Raw genomic sequence first — 19,115 nt, forward strand, 5'->3', positions numbered from 1 at the left:
CTTCCTCTCAGTCTTTCCCTCAGCACATGGACATTATTGCAAACAAGCATGGAAAACATTTCTCAAAGTGTGTGTGCGTTTCTCCTCCCCTTTTTATGTCCCTTCATTTCATGTGGCACACGGGACAGGAGGGAGTTGGGATGGGGCAAGGGAATCCGGTAGGTCCTTGGCGCCCTCTAGTGCACTTGGTAGGTGTCCTGCCACAGGAGCCCCTCTGTGACACGCTCTCCCCACCTCCTCCCTACATCCTTCTGACACAGGGTTCTCAGCCTTGGCTCTACGTGGCGATACCTTCCGGAGCTTTTAAAAATACCCATGTGTGGGTCTTACCTGATCTGATGTAATTGGCCTTAGGTACACCCTGGGCATGAGTTTTAAGGGTTGTCCAGGAGGTTGTAACATGTAGACGAGGGTGAGAAAGACTGCTTTAGCCCTAGAGCATTCTACCCAAGGTGAGGCTGTCCCCTACGAACTTCCCTGGGGCCACACCAGGGAACCACTGCCCTGACCAGCTGGGGTGGGCTTCGGGAGGGTGGAAGCTTGATTCTCCCATCAGGTGGGGGAAGGGGTCAAATCCTTCCTGGCCAGTGGGCTCCCCTCATTGACGGATGCCTCTGTGTCTGCTGAGTAAAGCACCTCAGTGTGACAGGCCAGCGTCTCGCTGCCACCTGTAGGGCGCCTCTCAGCCCTCGCCACCATCTCCTCCCCAGTTCTGCATCCTCTCTGGACCCTTGGTCTTCTTGGAACCTCCCATACTCTTGCACATCTGTACCTTTGCACAAGATGTTTCCTCTGGGGTGTGCCACAGACACCCCCACAAGGCCATGTCCCCTCCAAGAAGCCTGCCCCCACCCCCCAGCATCGCCCTGGTACTGTGCATCTGGGGAACGGTGGTGGTTTAGGGGTCTCTTCCTACAGGAAGTTGTGAGTCCTGTGTAGGGAGTAGGTGTTCAGTAGCACCTGGCGTCACTGGGCTGCAGGGGTGCACCTGATGAGCCCAGCCCACGCGGGTAACCGGTCCTGAGAAATGGGTACAACGGTTCTGCAAAGCTTTTGTGGCCAGGCCAGGAGGAAGCCAGAAGATTCAAGGCCACTGATGTCACTAGCCATGTGCTATGGTTGAAGTAAAAGGGGAGGAGGTGTGGGACTTCGTGAGCAAGAATGCATCAAGGACTATTAGGGGAGAGTCAAGTAGGGTGACCAGTTCATCCTGGTTTTATTTATTTTTTTTTTAAAGATTTTATTTATTTATGTGACAGAGAGACAGCCAGCGAGAGAGGGAACACAGCAGGGGGAGTGGGAGAGGAAGAAGCAGGCTCACAGCAGAGGAGCCCGATGTGGGACTCGATCCCGGTACGCCGGGATCACGCCCTGAGCCGAAGGCAGACGCCTTTAACGACTGCGCCACCCAGGTGCCCCCATCCTGGTTTTAAAGCTCAGAGTCCTGATTCCTGACAACCTGCCCAGGCCGGACTGAGTCAGGATGGTCGGCCACCCTAGCTACACTAGAGGCTACGACAGCCCTGACGGATGCAGAGCGCCCAGGAATGGGGGACCGTGACCTTGGAGGCTAACCCCCGACCTGGAGAGTCTGCGAGTGGGCGCTCATCGGCCCCTCCTCGGGCACCTGTGATGCCTCCTGGAGAGCTGACGTGGCCTTGACTGGGCCCAGCAGCCGAGCCCACCTGGCGTCCCATCCTTTAGGACGCAGCCACCAGAGCCGGGCCTGCACCTGGCACCCTGTTCGCTGTTTCAGGGCACACGTGGACTGGGAGAAGCCCGTCTCTGCAGCAGCAGGAAGGAGGGCCCAGAATCCAGGGTGCAGGCAGCAGCCTCAGCTTTCTCCCCTTAGAATGGGGGTAACCCACATCCCACATCCCTTCCCACAGCAGACGCGGGGCCCCAGTGACGTGGGGTTTGTAGACACCCGGAGGTCTGGGGCCACGGCTGCTTCCTGGAGAGCTTACAAAGTCCGGATTCGGGATCTTGCCCCCAGAGCTGTGGAGCTGCTTGATCTGGGGGGGGCGGCCCGGGTCTTGGGGTATTCGTTTGAATTTTCCAAGAGAGTCTCCTGCGTGGCCAAGGGTGAGACCGCTGCTCTAAGTGCCCCCCAGGTGCGACTGGTGGTTATGCCTGTCTAATTGGGAGGACTAGTAGTGCTCCCGTGAAGCAACAGGAGGACAGGGTGACCTGCGGATGTGTCCAGGGCAGGGGACAGGAGTCTAGAGTGGCTGTCACAGTGGGCTAACTAGGAGGGGCTTTCTGGGAGAGCACGGTGGTGGCCGCAGGGTGACTGTAGAGGCCACACGGGGCGGGGAGGCAGTTACCGAGCTCTGACCAGCCTGGAGCTGCCAAAGGTGGCGGGAGCGTTGCCGGGAGGCCTGACACGCCGGCGTCCTCTTGGCTCACGGCTTCCTGGCAGAAGTGTGGCCGAGGCCCGAGAAGCCTGAGGTGGAGCCGGAGCGCTGGTGGGCAGTCACTCCTCAGAGGAAAGTGGGTGTGCCCATGCAGATGGGAGGCCATGCCACCCCCTCCCTCCCTGGTCCTCCCGTTCCTGCCCTGGGACCGCGTGGGCAGAGTCCACCATCTGGCTCTACTCACCTCCAGGCCCCTCTCGGCAGGCCTGTCGTGCTAATAAGAGTTTCTCGTACCCAGGGCGTGTGCAGGGACTGAGGCAAGGGATGGGGGAGCTGGACCTCTGTAGGAGGGGAGAAGACTCACAGCTGCCCCCCGACTGCTCCACATCGGCATGAGTATCAGCAGATAAGACCCTGAACTCCTTAATGTTGTCCAAATTCTGGGTGGTGTATGCACGGGGTGGGTTTAGGTTCAATGTCCGCAAGAATTTCTTCCAGGAAATTTTTTTCCTTCCCCCTCCTTTACTCTCTTGGCAGAGGGCAGCCTCTTGCCACAGTCCAGGGGCCTCTCAGAAGAAGAGCAGAATTCCAGAATGAAAGTTGTGGCCACCTCCTTTGATGAGAAAACACCTTGGAATCAATTTTCTGAGGTCACCCATTGGGAGAGAACAGCCTTTAATGAAAGACGTAGGAGGCCTGAGATACTTGAGGGGAAAAAAATACCTCAATCCTAGTATTGTACCTCTTCCTATGAAAAGTCAATTTAATAATGACAAGGGGGCGCCTGGTGGCTCAGCCGGTTGAGCATCTGACTCTTGGTTTGGGCTCAGGTCATGATCTCGGGGTCCTGAGAGCGAGCCCCTCATTGGGCTCCGTGCTCACCGGGGAGTCTGCATGTCCCTCTCCCTCCCCCTCTACTCCTCCCCCTCTACTCCTCCCCCTGTTCACACTCTCTCCCCTTTTCTAAAATAAATAAATCTTAAAAAAAAAAAATGACAGGAGATACCAGGGGGTGGTGATAAGTGTCAAGCAAGTGGGTTGGACACCAGAGACTGTGTTCATAGGACAGTTTGTCCAGACAGGGGCGGGAGTGGTGAGAGAGCACTTCCTGGAGGAGGACTTCAGGAATGGATCAGTGGCCAGAGCTGTGGTGCTGACTGGTATTCCTGGGCAATCAGGGAGGAGAGCTCGGCTCTCAGCTGGCTGGGTTTGGGGTGTCGTGTGGAAAGAGTGGGGGAGTATGGGCTGGGAAGCAGGAAGGCCGTGACAGGACGTGCTGGTGTGGGTGCTGGTGTAGGGAGCCCAGAAACGTGGGCAGGAACCCTGCTCACGCCCTAGACTCTGGACCCAGCTCAGTAAAGAGGGCTGCGTGCTCCTAAGGCAGCCTCTGGTGTAAGTGCGGGAAAGAGGGTGTGCTGGGCTCTGGGTGGCGTCTCAGGAGCACGCAGCAACCTGGACTCCCCCAACCTGGTGAAACCACCGAATGGGCTTGGGTATGGGGGGGGGGGCTGGCACTGCTGCCTAGCCTGAGAGCCCCCAATGGCTCATTTTCTTGATGGTGACATGCAGATGGGACCTGGTGGAGAAGTCAGCCCAGTGTGATGAGCAGACAGGCTCAGCTCTCCTGGGAGGACCTGACCCCCAAGGACCCTGTTGCATTTTTTGAGATGTGACATCGTGTGATGGGGGTGGTGGCACGCTCTTTGGGATGCGGATGGCAGGCGTGGCTTAGAATCCTGCCTTTTCCACTCTTAGCGCAGCCTTGGGCCTAATCACTCTAACCTGTTTCTCTGTGTGTTTCACGGGAATAATAATGCTACAGAACGGGGGTTTACATGGCCACGCTTGGAACCTGGCCACGAAGTGGTCATGATTTGTAAGGAGCCGGAAGAGCTTAAGTGATAGGAATCAATCAGGCCTGGGTATGCAGCCGAGTTCCCTCCCTTACTGATTCTGTGACCTTGAGCAAGTCACATCACCCTAGCCTCTGTTCTCTAACCTTCTAGGGATGAATAGTGCCCACCTCCTAGGCCGGCTGGGAGCCGGTTAACGGTGCAATGTCGATGAAGTGCTTACTGCACAGGCCAGACCATGAAGAGACAGTAGCTGGAGTTGTGTTGTTGTAATCCGCGTCGCGGAAGACCTGAGTCTGGTCCCTTCTTCAGCTTGTTGTGGTGGTTAGTCGGGCATCTGATACCCCTACAGAACATGCCACCAGTTTTCTCTAGTTGGACTGTCCGGTTGGACCATGTTTGTGAATAGGTTCGGTGTGGACATAATACTGAGTTGGGGTCAGAAGACCCGAATTCAGATCCCCACTTGATTACTTACGAGCACTCACCCCTGTCTCTTTCTTGACCTCAGTGTCCGTGTGTGTGAAATGGGCATGGTAATCATGACCTTTCTCAGAAGTGTGGTGAGGACAGAATGGTCAGGCACGCGGGGACCAGTGAGGGTGCTCTGGACTGCCAGAAGCAGCGCCCCCAACTCCAAGTGGCAAAGCACGGAGAGCTTGTGGAGCTGGGGCAGGCCGCGGGGTTGGGTGATTCAGGCCTCGGTGCCCTCACGCCTCAAGGGCAGGCCGGGGACTGCCCAGGTTCCCTGAGGGTAGTGGAATTCTGGGGAAGGGATGGAAGAGAGGCCAAGTGATGGCTGAAAGGTCAGCCTGGAATTGTTGCCTGCTAAAGTTCCTTAGTTTACTCAGTAAATAGTACTTGAGCGCCCACCGTGTACCAGTCATGGGGCTGGGCCTCGGGGTACCAACGTGATTTCACAAGGTCCCTGCTGCATCAGTGATCTGTTGTGTAACAAGTCACCACAAAACATAGGGGCTGAAAACGACAATACTCAGTTGCTATTCCTCATGGTTTCCAAAGATCTGGAATTAGGACGGGGCCTGGCTGGGGTGGCTCATTTCTGCTCCATGGTGCTGGAGCTTCAGCTGGAAGATTCCAAGGCCGGGGAGGAGAATCATCGGCAGGTTCAGTTGCGTGTCTGGGGCTGTGCCCTGGAACGCCCGCACAGGCTGCTCCTTGCGGCCAGGCCTTCCACGCAGTGAGGCGGTTCCCAGGGGGAGCGGTCCAAGGGAGACAGCCGGGTGGGAGCTGTATCCCTTTTATGACCAACTCTCAGAAGCCACATGGCATCAGTCCTGCTACTTGGGCTGTGCGGGTCTCAAGCCCCCACACCACCTCGGGGCAAGAGTGTGGGTCAGAGTGTTAAGAGCAGGTGGGATGGGATGAAGCCCCGGGTGTGGCCGTCTTTGGAAAGTACAGTCTGCCACGCCCACCTTGGACAGTGCACACATCTCGCTCACAGCAGTAAAACGCGCAGACTACTGCCGTAGGGACCAGGCAGCATCTAGCCACCTGCGACCCTGGGGGAGGCTTTGGAGCTGAATCCCCAGATGAGTCAGATTTTTGCAACGTGGGAGGAAGGCCTCAGAGGGAAGAGTGTGAGCAAAGGGGTGTGCTCAGGAGGGGGTGGAGTCAGGCTTGGGGTTGAAGGCCAGACACAGGGTTCCTGAAAGTAGGTTCATTACTCTCTGCCCTCCTCCGTTCCCCACTCCTCGGCATGCAGTAGGCCCTTAATAAATATTGTTTGAAGTTGGAGTGAGCAGTGTGTGTCAAAGTGATGCAGGTGGGCCTCCTGGAGGAGGTGTGGGATGAAGACAGGCAAGAAGTCACTTTTTTATTGTAGGAACCTGGGATCCTTCTTAGTTGCTGGCTTTTCTGAATTTTTTAGTGTCTCTGGAAGAGTTCACAGGAGCTAGTAGCAGTGCCCAGGTCACTTCTCTTTCCTGTCCCTCGCCCCAGACAGGATTCTTGGGTCCTCTTCCCCTGCCTCCTGGACCCCCAACCCACACTCTGCTGCCCCTCTTAGGGGAGGAGGCAGTGGGCCAGGGAGCCTGGGACGGAGGTGGGGGGAGGTGAAAGGATCAAGAGGGAGGGGATGAGGAGGGAGGGGAGAGAAGATTCCACTTGTAAGTGTATGCAGTGCCAGAGCCAGAATCCCACACTGCAGATGGCTTTTTTCCTTGACACTTGTCCCAGAGAAAGGCCCAATTAAAATAGCACCTATTGGAAATGGCAGAGTAATTGCGACAGACAGCCTATTAAGCCCATCTCCCGGAGCATGCGGGGCAAATGGTGAGCTCCAGGAACGTCGCTCTGTGTGTGCTCAGACACCCCTGCGCTCAGGGGCAAGATGGCCCAGAGCAGCAAAGGCCAGCAGTACGGGGGCCGCCCCGGCATATTCCGTATCAGACCCTGTGAGGCAGCCTGAGAAGAGCCTGGACGTGTCCCTGGGGACGGGGCGGGGTGGGGGGTCAGGGGACCCTCTGTGCTGTGGCAGGGTAGTTCAGTGGGCTGACACATGGGGCTGAGATGCAAACTATCAGCTTCTAAATCCCAGAAGAGAGGAAAAGTGGAGCTGGAAGGGGTCTCAGGGACCACCAAGGCTGACCTCAAGGAGAGTGACTTGACAGGGGTCATTCAGCCAGTCGGTGGTGATCGATCTGGAATCAGAGTGGAGGTCACCTACTCCCAATCCAGTGCCCCTGCCCTGTCATCCTGCTGCCCACAGGCATTCTCACCACGCCCCCTTGGCCTGGTCCTAGTTCGTGGCCCTCACCCCAACTATAGTCCCCTGGCCTGGCACTGTACTATATTCTCGTCAGGCACAGCTAACTCAGGGTGGCAACCCCAAAGGCTTTTCTGGTTTGGGGCATGTCCCGAGGCCCCTCAGATATTGTCCTGGAGGGGCAGGCACATTGCCAGGTCGTGATGTCCCTGGGAGGATGCACCTCCCTAAGAGAGCCCATGACCGCAGCCGGAACGGCGGGTGCCAGAGGGGCCCTCTTGCCACCACAGTGAAGCCTGGTGGTAGATGGCATTCTCCCCATTACCCATTAGACTATATCTCCTCCACCCGGAGGCAGTTTCCACGGTAACAGCAAACTCCTTACCCATCATTTTCATCCTTAAAGATTCCTACCCCAGCTGCTTGAGCCTGGGCTCCTTGCCCAGCCGCCACACCAGGCACAGCTCCAGATCCCAGGTTTAACGGTAAATTGTCAGGCTGCCAGCTAGGGCTCCTGGGAGGTGCCTGGTAACTGGCATAGCCCTGGAAAATGACCATATAATCACTTCTTAATTGGGTTAGGAACTTGCTCCCGGTGGCCGCCTCTCGCCCCTATGTCAGAGCCACCTCCCTCCTCTCCTTTGGAGCTCAGCAGTAGAGATCTTCCCCATTGCCCTCTGCCCAACCTCCCAGACCAAGATAATGCTAATCAAGGCTGCTCCAAGGCCAGCTGCAGCCGCTAACCCGGGTAGGGGGGGTGGGTGGGCAAGGGAAGCCTCTAGTCTGTGGGGCCCAGGAAGCCCAGGCTCCATGTCCGCAGGGCAAGAGAACACTCAAGAGTGGTCTCTACACCCCGCCCTCCCTCACTCTCCCTGCCAGCCCTGTTCATGGCCTCTGTGTGTGCTTTTCCCTCTAACCGTCACCACCTTGACGACCCAGCTCCAAGTTCACGCCCACCAGGAAGTCTTCCTTTCTAAACCGTTTTTCTCTGCATTCTCTCCGCATGGCTATATTTGGTTTCTGCAACATAAGTTTGTATATATTGCGTCAGGGAGAGGGGGAGATTCCTGGACTTTTTTTTTTTTTTTGTCTTTATGAAGCTATTTTTTGGTATATTTTCTGTACTGGAAAATTCTTGTAGTGGGTGTATGATGTTTATCTGCTCAGCATCCCATCTCTGGACTACAACCCCATATGCCCTTCTGCTGGCAACATAATCTCTCTTTCCTGTGTAACACTGTTCCATGGGATTCAGCTAGGACTGCCTGCACCTTAGACAGGTGTCGTCAGTCCTAGGGCTCGATCAGGAGGCCATAGTGATTGATCAGGGATGACTACATGACCATACAGAGCCAGTCAGAATCTTCCCTGATATTCCTGTGGGCACTGCTGGTACCCTGACCAATGTCCATTCTCCCCCTCGGTTCTCACTAACAAAAGCATAGTTTTGTTAATCCAGCAGGAAGCCCAGTTGAAAATACTTGCCTCTTCAAGCTTGCTTTCCACTAGGAATGGTCATGTCACCCAGTTCTGGTCAATAAGATACGAGGAGAAATTGCTGGGAGGAACTTTTGGGAAAGGTTTTCAAAAGGAACCAACTCAGCTGACATGGCCCTTTTTTTAGCAATAATCCTAAGTGATCCCTGCGCTCTGTGAGATGAAGACATCATCACCAGGAGGCCTTTGCTCCTGCTGTTGTGGAAAGGCTGCCTGAGAACGAAGTCCTCTAAGAGACGGGGGTGGGGGTGGGGGTGCAGGGAGAGTAAAGACAGTATCAGTTAAGCCCCTGGACTGAGCCATGCCTGAAGCCTCAGAATTTCCTGATTTGGGGAGCCAGTAATCCCATTTCTACTTAAGTGGGTTTACATTGAGCTGCTCTTTCAGTGAAGGAGCCCCAAAGGAAACTCTCCATAAGACTGAGACCATGTCTGTGTCTCTGCTCTCCACTCCCAAGCCACATCATAAGATGTTAGATGCAAAGCTGGCACACAGTGAATAGACTTTGAGCCCCCCAGATTCTTTCCTCAACAAGAGTCACATAAGAGCTTGAAAGAACTTGAGATCTGAACTAGTCTTACCCATATCAGGAACAGAATTTCCAATCTTCAATGGACGGCTCAGGCCAAACACATGTTGGTGGCAGTACGTGGTATGGAATCCCTCCTCTTCACCAAACCATTTCTTCAGCACTCACCTCCTCCAGGAAGCCTTCCAAGCCAGGTCTTAACTCCATCATCCTTCCTACCTTTGTGATTACTTCCTTTCCATTAGCACTTTGAAGGTCCAGCTGTACTTGCTTAGACGTAGAATTTGAGGAGAGCTTGTGTGTGTCATCCCTCCCATCCCACCTCCTGCCAACTGACCGAAGAGCTTTTTTAGAACAGGGGCTGTATCTCCACCATCGGACTAGGCACATTCTGGGGTCAGAGCCTCTAACTCCACTGTTAGATTAGAGGTCCAGGAGCGACCTCTCCTCACTTCAGAACAGGACCTGCACAATCAAGAATCATCTTCACGCCCCATGAAACCTCATCAGCAGGACAAGAAGATATGGTCTGGGCTCCAACCCTGTAGAGACGGAGAGTGGAGGGAGGAGGGGGAAGAGCAGTTCGCAGGAGGGTCCACCTTAACCTTCAGGGAAAAACTGATTAACAGCCCCTAAGAGCAGTCCTGGATCAGATATGTTACTCAGCAACTTGTATGATATTCTAATTCAGGTCCTGTCTCCTCCTGTGCAGCCATATAAACAGAAATCTTGTCCCCACATAAGGCCAGAATTCTGCCTCACAAGCTTCCCTGTTTCCCTTGTTCCGCTACTGTTGTGTAATGATGAATCCTTTGTTGGGAAGCTTGTCAAATCCGAGTAGACGCTGAGGGGGCGGCCATGTGTATACTGGCTCATGGCTCCCGCTGGATGGCAGCCCTGGAGTAGCCTGCGGAGCTGATAGTACCAGAGGGACAGGATCCCGCCATCCTGCTCTGTCCAAGGTGCTGCAGTGCCATTGTATCCCTCACCCATCCCAACACTGAAGCCTTTTTAACAGCAGCTGTGCCATGAGCAGATGTAGAGGAAGGATGCTACCGTAGGTAGGGTCTTGAAGGTGATGCATTCCCCAAAGATTCAGGGAAAGTCATTCATTCCGGAAGGACAGATAACCTGAGTAAAGGCAGTGTGAGTGAGGTGGGTGAGGCAGCCCTCGGAGAGCTGACTTGCAAGGAACCACTGAGAGCAGAGAGCAAAGGGGAGGAGGGGAAGGGCAGAGAGGACATTAAGGGCTGGTTGCTTTGGTGGGAGAGGAGGGATTTGATGGAAGCCCTTGAATGCAAGTTGAGTCTGTATTTGGTAGAAAAAGCAATGGGGAGACGAGGGCAGATCTTGGATAGGAACGAGACAAGCTAAAAATAGTGCTAATGATCCCATCATCTGCATGTGGGAGGATGAATGCTCAGGGGAAATGGAGGCGAGGCATGAAGCCAGGGTTCTGCACTGGGGATCAGTGTGTATGGTGACGGTTATGGAAGCTGGATGGAGTTGAGGTCTGTGTGAGCGACTCCTCAACTTGTAGACGGGCTTTGTCTCTTGGAGGAAGGGGCTGGGAGCTCTGGCTCCATTCCCCATCCAGGGACTGGTGGCCCCAGGAATCTGGGCTGCTGCTTTGGAGATCAGTTGACACCAAATGTCACTGGATCTGGGCCACCCCATTTAACCCACACAGTGCAGATCTCCTTGTTCTCAGCCGTCAGGACTTTCTTTCCATTGGCAGTGACTGTCCAGGAAGCCTCAGGAAAGACAGAAATGGGAAGCAGGCTGCCAAAAAGCTTTGGCCCAGGTGAACCAATTTGGAGGGCAAGGGAGAGAGGTGAAGAGTCTTCAACCTCACCATTTTGCAAGCATCCATATCACACACCAAATAAGGAGGAAGATGGGACACATTTGCACAATAACTCAAGGCACAGTCTCCATGGCAACAATTACCCAAAAATCCACTCCTGACAGTTGCAACAGCAGGAGCTAGCAAAGAAGACTCTGGGGGTGGGAGACATGCGTGGGGACTCAGAGGATGGCTTCCTTTTATTCTTAAACTGAAGGAATGCTGACGGCAGGAACCAAGGCGTCTCAGAGCCTGACTAAGCCAAGAACCATTGGAAGCAAAAGCTGGAAGGAGCCTTAAAGATGAGCTAGTCTGAGGCTTGGCTGTGAAACCCTCCAGGAGGATGTGCTGGGTGGGGGGTGAGCACTGGGCCATCAGGGCATCACCCCCCCCCCAACTTCTGGTGGACAGAAGTTCTCCCTACCTCCAGAGATCTTGGGATGGGGACAACAGATGGACCCAACTTCCTGGAAAGTCAAAGGCTCTGGGGAGTTTGAGTTTGCCTGAAGACTGAGTCCGATCCTTACAAATCTCACACGTGACATGTGTTGGGAGAACTGAGCTCTAGTCACTCTGCTCCCTGATTTGCTGAATGGCTCTTCAGCTTCCCCCACAGTGAAATGTGCAGCCTACCTTGAAGAGCTATTACAAGGCTGAGCGAGTAGCATGAGATGGGACATACTTTACTGAAGTAAAGTCCAACCCAAAGACAAGAGATGTCTGTAGGGCCATGCAGGGCGACCTGACAAAATTAGCTGCACCCAAGGGTCTCCTCCTCAGGCAGAGACACGTCCTAGGAGCAGTGAGGCAGTGTCGAGAATGCGAGGAGGAACCTAGAGTGCGGCCAGAGAGGGGTACAAGGAAGATGACAGGAAGGTGGGGGGTAGAGAATTAGCAGAAGCATCATCTGCTTCCTACTGGCAGACAGATGGACAGACTGATCGAGTAAGCTCAGAGGCAGGCAGCAAAGCAGGCAGCCTCCAATTTTTAATTTTTCAATTTTTTCCATTTTTAATTTTTTTTAAGGAAGTGTGACTCAAAGGGAAAAGTGTAATGCTTTCTTTTTAGAAAAAACCTAATTCCACCACTCCCATCCCCACCCCCATTCTACCTTTATTTCCCTGTGTCCAGTAGTGCTCCAGAGCCAGACTATTTTTCAGCCCTTGTAGCTCAGGCTGCATTAAAAACTCTAGAGAAAGGAGAGGATTTTCATCTTGGAAACTAAGAAAAGAGGCAATTTGACTATGCTTAGAGCAAAGAAAAAAGGGTCTCACCTGCATTTGGAAGTAAAACTCTGTTACCAACTCCCATGGATGGCAAACCTCTCCCACTGAGTTATGGTAGGAAGGGATTCAGCTGGAGCATTTCTTGAGCACTTTTCCTGTTCCAGGCTCTCTCCTGTGCCATCGCACTCTCCACCCCAAAACTTTTCCCTTCCCTTTTACTGTCCCTAATGATGGAAAGTCCTCCCATCCCTGGAGGTCCTCAGAAGCCGTTCTTCTCACTTCTGGACTGAGCAGGGAAGAGAGAGATACAAAAGAGAAGCCACGGGAGGAAGGTTGGCTGCGTCCTCAGGCAGCTCCTCCCAGGCTGGAATTCAGAGCGATCACCATGGTCCAGGCTTCTGGAGAGTCCAGAAGCTCCGCTGGGTCAGGACACTCAGAAAGAGGCCAGCCTCTCAGGACTGACCAAACCCAATGATGAGGCATGAGAATGCTACTTCCTAAACTCAGAACAGGAGGGATGAAGGCTGCCTGTTCCGTCACTAAGCTACTCATGCTCTTTATTCTGGGGACGCCTTTCTGGGAGTCAGGAGACCAAGGAAGCCAAAACAGAGCTCGGAAGGTCATTTGAAGAACAGAAACCACAGCAAGGAGGCAGTCGCTCTGAGGGGTGCAATCTGCGGTCACTTCCTCAAGGACCAGAAAGCTCAGCTGTCCCACTCCTTCCTTACCTCAGTCATTCAGCAGACACTTGTGGGGTACCTACTATGCACGCACAGTAGCAGGAGGGACAGAGGCAGTGGGTGGGGGACGTGTGGAACTCTGAGCGACACTGTTCAGAGAACTCTCAAAACTCCACAATGAGAAAGCAAACCCCCCCTAAAAAATGAGCTAAAGATGCTTCGCCAGATATACAGATGGTAAATAAGCACCTGAGAAGAGGTTCAACGCCATCATTAACTAGAAAATACAAACTTAACCCACGATGACACACCATCAGCCCCATAGGAAGGCACACATACAAACAAATGGAACATGCACACACCCACAACTGACAAAGCCGAGGGCTCGTGAGGACGTGGAGCGACTGGAACATTCATACGTTGCTGATGGGAATGTAAACTGTAATAGCCACCGTGGAAAACAGTTTGGCAGGTTTTTTATAGAGTGAGGCATAGACTCTCTGCATGACTCAGCAATGCTCCTCCTAGGTATTTTCCGAAGAGGAATGAAAACTTTTGTTCACGCATACATACAAAAGCTGTACATGAATATTTATGTCGGCTTTATTCATAATCACCCAAACCTGATTCAGCCCAACTGTCCTTCAACTGAAGATGGATTAAAAATAAAAATTTAACTTAAAAAAGCCTGTGATACACCCGTATGATGGAATACCACTCAGCAATAAAAAGGGATAAACTATGGCCACTTGCAGCAAGTGCGTGTATGAGGCTAAGCGGAAGAAGCCAGACTGAAAAGCCTACCTATCATATGCTTCCATTTATCTGACATTCTGGAAAAGAAAAACCATAGAACAAAGAACAAATCAGCGCTCATCAGGGACAGAGGGAAGGAAGGGGGGTGTGCTTCCAAAGTGGCAGCATGAAGAAGCTTGTTTGTCTGCTAGGACCCTGTGATTATTTTGGCCATTACACAACCCTAAGCATTTGTCAAGGCTCTTAGTACTTACTGTACACCCGCCCAAAAAAATGAATTGTACTGAATGTAAATTTAAAAATAAAAATATATATTTATAATGACTACTTTCGAGAGAGTTTTTTTTTAAAGGTGGAAATAAAACACTAGACAAGAAAACTTGATAGATAGGAGAAGACTTGAGTTTACACTCTGATGAGTTTAAACATTTGAAGTCTTTGTTTTGTCCAAGGTGAAGGCAGAGATACTGATTAATTTCAGACTGCGTGGTCAAGAATGCTGTTAAAAATGGAAGGTGACCACTAAGAACAGAAATAAAATGCATAACTTCTGAATCAGTAGAAGACATGAAAGAAGGGGGAAAAAGAAGCAATTTAAAAAGTGGTTAAAAAGAACAACACGATGGTAGAAGTAAATCCAACTGTATTAGGGGCACCTGGGTGGCACAGCGGTTAAGCATCTGCCTTCGGCTCAGGGCGTGATCCCGGCGTTATGGGATCGAGCCCCACATCAGGCTCCTCTGCTATGAGCCTGCTTCTTCCTCTCCCACTCGCCCTGCTTGTGTTCCCTCTCTTGCTGGCTGTCTCTATCTCTGTCAAATAAATAAATAAAATCTTTAAAAAAAAATCCAACTGTATTAGTTATCACAAGAAATGAAAACAGATGAAAGGCACCAGGAAAAAGATGATTATTTTTAAACCCAGCTATATTTTATGTGCCTAACATAAACGTTGACAGGGAAAACTTACAAGGAAAAGGTTTAAAAAAAGATACACAAAATATTAAGCAAAATTAAGCTGGTATAGAAATAATATCCAACAAAATGTGCAGCTTTTATTTAATACCTACTGTACGCAGAGCCCTGTCCTAGGCCTGTGGAGTGATATGGGAGAAACGAACATGGCACCCATCCCAGTGGACTGTAGTTTGGGTGGTGTCCACATGACTCTACATTACTCTATACAGTCAACAAATACTTTTCAATAACTCTGTGCAAACCCAGCAAGAGATGATATTTCTAAAAAAAGAGACAAGGGATGGAAGCATACTTGGAATTCCAATTATAAAACTCACGTATTGATCAATGTAGCAGTTGGTTTCCAAAGACACCTGCCAATGAACCATGCCTCCCAGTATTCATGGCCTTATATAGTCTCCCCTCCCACAATGCATCTGGACTGGCTTTGTGACTCATTTTAATAAATAGGATGTGGCAGAGAAGAAAATATGCCAACTCTGAGCCTAAGCCTTGTGAAGGCCTTGCAACTGTGCTTCCGCACTTTGGGGACAAAAGCTGCCATGTAGTAAATACGGCTATCCTGCTGTAGAGAAGGAGAGACTGTGAGGCTGAGGGAAAGAGAGGTCCAGCCATCCAGGCTGAACCCTGCCTTCCAGCCGTCCCCACCAAGGCTCCAGATGACCCCTAGGTGGCTGTGGTTGCTGCGGACAGGAGACCTGCCCAGCTGGCCCACAGCTGCCCAGTCAGCCCACAGAACCAGGAGAGGTAGTAGAATTATTTCAAACCATAAAGTTTTGGAGGTGGTTCGTTACGCAGCTGTAGATAACCAAAAGAGTCACTTCTGAGGTGTGCCGGACACTGTGTTTGCTAAACCTCTTCATAAAGGACGTTATTTAATCCTTTCAACAAATACTTAGAAATATGTATCATTAAACCCCCATTTTACAGATGAAGAAACTGAGGCTTGGAAAAAATGTCTTACACCTAACAAGGAGCAGAAGCAGAGCTTGAGTCAAGGGCCCGTCTTGATATGGACTCCACGCTCCGAACCATCGCATTATGTGGCCAAGTGCAGAAGTCAAAGGCTGAAAAACACAAACCATTTTGGAGTGAATCACAATGTCTATGTCTCCCCTGGTGCGAGCTCCCTTTAAGCTTTCCCCTCATTGTCTTTTTCATCCTGGACTACCGAGGAGAGAAGGGGCTTCTGGAAAGATGATCAATAAGTAGGTGGATGGTGTAAGTTGGAGATTTTATTATCGTTTTGACACATTTCATAAAAAGCACTAATCATCCTCAGCGTTCAGTTGTCGTTTGAGAAAATGTAAATGCTGGATCTGCTCACTGTCTGGCTTCCCTTCCAGACAAAAGAACACATGTTCCTGACCAGGAATGTGCTTTGTGCCTCACCCTTCGTCACCACTAGAGAAGTCTGAGCTTTGAGACAGGTGGGGAATGGCTGCCTTTATAGGCTCTCCCCTCCCCCATAGCCCAGGCAGGCTTCCAGGACCTTTCTGGGCCCATCCAGTGTTAGGGATCATCTCAGTCCCCACCTCAGGTTCACAGATGAGAAAACAAAGGTCCCCAGGGGAGTGGTGGCTTCATCAAAACCGTACTGAGAGCTGGGTCGGAATCAGGCTAGGACCACTTCTCCAGATTCCTTCTCCAGTACTCTCTGAATTCCAAGACCCTCTGGAGTCTCCTCTCCAGCTGCAAGCAGGCCCTGGACTCTTGTTGGGGGTGAGTCTAGAAGTCTGTGAGACATGAGAACGAGATGTGGCCCACGAGCTTGGCAGCCAGATGTTCAGCACCACAGACAGCTCAGCCGGCCTTGTCCTTGGGAGGCTGTTTGCCCGGCAAGGCAGGGTCACGGGAGAGAAAGGGAAAAAGCATTGGAAGGATCTTAGAGACGATCTGTTCCACCACCACCCCCCACTTGACACAGGAGGAAACCCAGGAACAGATAAATGACTAGACCAAGGTCACAAGGCAAGTCAGTACAGAGCTAGAGAGGAGGCCCAGTAGCCCATCTCCGCACGCCTCCTCAGGGCCCACCGATACCTGGTTCCCATGACTTATTAATGGCACAGCCAGTGCTTGAATCTAGGTCTCCAAAATCTAAATCTCTTGCCTTTGAGGATGGCAAAGAAAGGAAAGGGGGGGGAGAGAGAGAGAAGTAAAAAGAAACTGAAAGAGCACCCGGCCCTGATGGGAAGGTCTGTGATTTGGCCTCTAACTTCAAGTCCTTGACAGGAGTTTTCTACTTCCCCAAGGTGGTGCGGCCTTTCAGAAACAATTTAGTTACCATGGCAACCTCATCCCAGGTTTCATCTCCATGGCAATTTCATTGGGGTTTTTCACCCGCCTGGTAAGTACACATGTGACTGCCCATATGTACATTGCAGAAAAATTAATATACAATCACATTTTTAGAAGTGGTGTATCTCATTATCCAAGAATGCAGTCGGGAATGTAACAAGGCAGGTTCCAGGGTGGACAGGGGCTGTGGCATCCAGGACCCAGAGCAGTCTTTGGGGCCGCTCGGCCTTCTCACCTCCATTGCAAACCTTTTCTAATCTTTATGGATCAGTGCATCTTAAGCTCACCACGGGCATAAATAACTTCTCCTCTTCCATATCCTCCCTGGTGTCCCGCCCAGGACAAAACCTCAGAGTTGCCCCTGATGGAAAGAAGGGCTGGGAGAGGGATGAGGCCGCTCCCTCTGACTACAGGCTCTGCAGGACCCAGGAATGTCTCCTCCTGCTTCCTTTGTCCCTGCATCCCAGTTGGGGGCACGCCTGGCACCGTTTGCGCTTTCGGTGGCAGACCTTGCTGGCCTGAATTGTGGGCCATAGGCACCCTCTTCAACATGACCTAATCTGCCATCTATTTTCTAGGAAATTCTTCATCACTTCTAGTCCACGGAGGGCACCCTTTCTGTTTTCCAGCAATGCCATGGATTTTCTTTATTGTCAGTCCCAATGTTTAGAATGATGGAGGGCTGGCTGGAGTGTTCTGTCTACCATCCTAACCTAACCCTCTCTTCTCTCTTTTTCTCTCTACTTTCATAATAACAGCTTTCACCTTATAGTTTGTCTAGTGATGGTGCTGGGCTGTGTCTCTCGCCCCCAGCAGTTTCATCATCAGTAGTAGTACATTTCGTGATGGACGAGTCACCCTCACATCTGCAACTGACCAAAGTGAGAAATGCTCACAGAAATATTCCTCCCACACCCCAAACAATGAAACAGAAAAATCAAGGCATGGTTTCATTTCAAAATTTCGATTGAAATTGTGAAATGTACCAGGTAGTCACCTTCCAGATATCCTTTGAACTCAGATAGACTTGAATTTGAACTCTGATCGTACCAATGATTCGCTGCGGTCTTGGATGAGTGACCTAAGCAATTTGAGCCTTGTCTTCTTAAGCAAAGATGACAACAGTATCTGCCTTGCAGGGATAATTAGATACAGGTTATAGAAAAATCAGAACGGACTATGAGATAAAATAGGAAAAATGCTTCACACCATTCCTGGTATGTGAAAGATCTTCTCTAAGTGGCAAGGATGCTTATTAGCACCTAAAAGGGGAATCAGTCCCATGAAATTTTATTTGCTTCTGAGTGAAGAGAGTGCCTACCCTCCTTCTTGTGTTTGATTTGATTATATATCTTTGATCCCTATGGTGAGCGGGGTCCCCTGGAAACAGGGTCTGCGTCCTCAATTCAACGAAGGTTTGTGATATTCCTGAGCTGAATAAAGCATCATTCTGGGTGTGTAGAAAATACACACACAGGGAGGACAGTTCTCAGGGATAATGCAGTGAAGGAGACAGACACCAACACCAGGAAGCATAATGCAAGGCAGATCGGGGCACACGCCACGCACCTTGGCAGTGTGCCCGGTGGTTCGGAGTGTGAGCTCAGAAACCAGTCTGCCTCGGTTTGGATCCCAGCTCCACCTACCGGCCATACAACCTAAGACTAGTCTCTTAACCTGGCTGGACCTCAGTTTCCTCAAATGCAAGGATGTTAGTAGAAGCACCTCTTAGGAGAGTAAATACATGAACGGAGCCTAACACATGGAAGGGCTGAATAAACGTTAACTGTTGTTATGTAGATGTACAAAGATATGTGATAGAAGCCATCATAATTCTGTTTCATGGATGAGGTTGCACTTGAGCTTGACCTCGGAGCGTGAGTAGTTGCCAAGAGACAACGGAAGGGAAGGAAAACATTCGAGGGAAGCAGAGGAGCAGGAGCCAAGGCATGGAGTGTGAACTCCGCAGCATTTTCAGAGTACGGCTTGGGGGCCGGATCATCGGAGCAGAGAGAGGAGTGCCGGGAACGGGGCTGGCACAGAGGTTTAAGAACAGCCCCTCCAAGGTCAACTCGCAACCCGTTACCCAACACCTACTGCTCAGCCATCATTATCCCCTGGAATCTTCTCAACACACACAGGAAGCGAGCTTTACGAGCCCCATTCGACAGAGGAGGAGGGTGTGACTCAGAGCACTTAATTAATTTGCGGCTGCACACACAGCTGGTCTGTAAAGCCGGAACTTGTTCCAGCCTCCTCCCTCTCTCTCCCTCCCTGCACTGAGGGTGAAGCTTTGGGAAGCAGAGAGAGGGGCAGAGCCCAGGGCCCAGCTTTGAGGAAAAGTAACTCAAGACAAATAACTGCT

Source organism: Ursus americanus, chromosome 23, assembly GCF_024610735.1.
Source record: "Ursus americanus isolate L20-20 chromosome 23, mUrsAme1.1.p, whole genome shotgun sequence".
Classification (NCBI taxonomy): Eukaryota; Metazoa; Chordata; class Mammalia; order Carnivora; family Ursidae; genus Ursus; species Ursus americanus.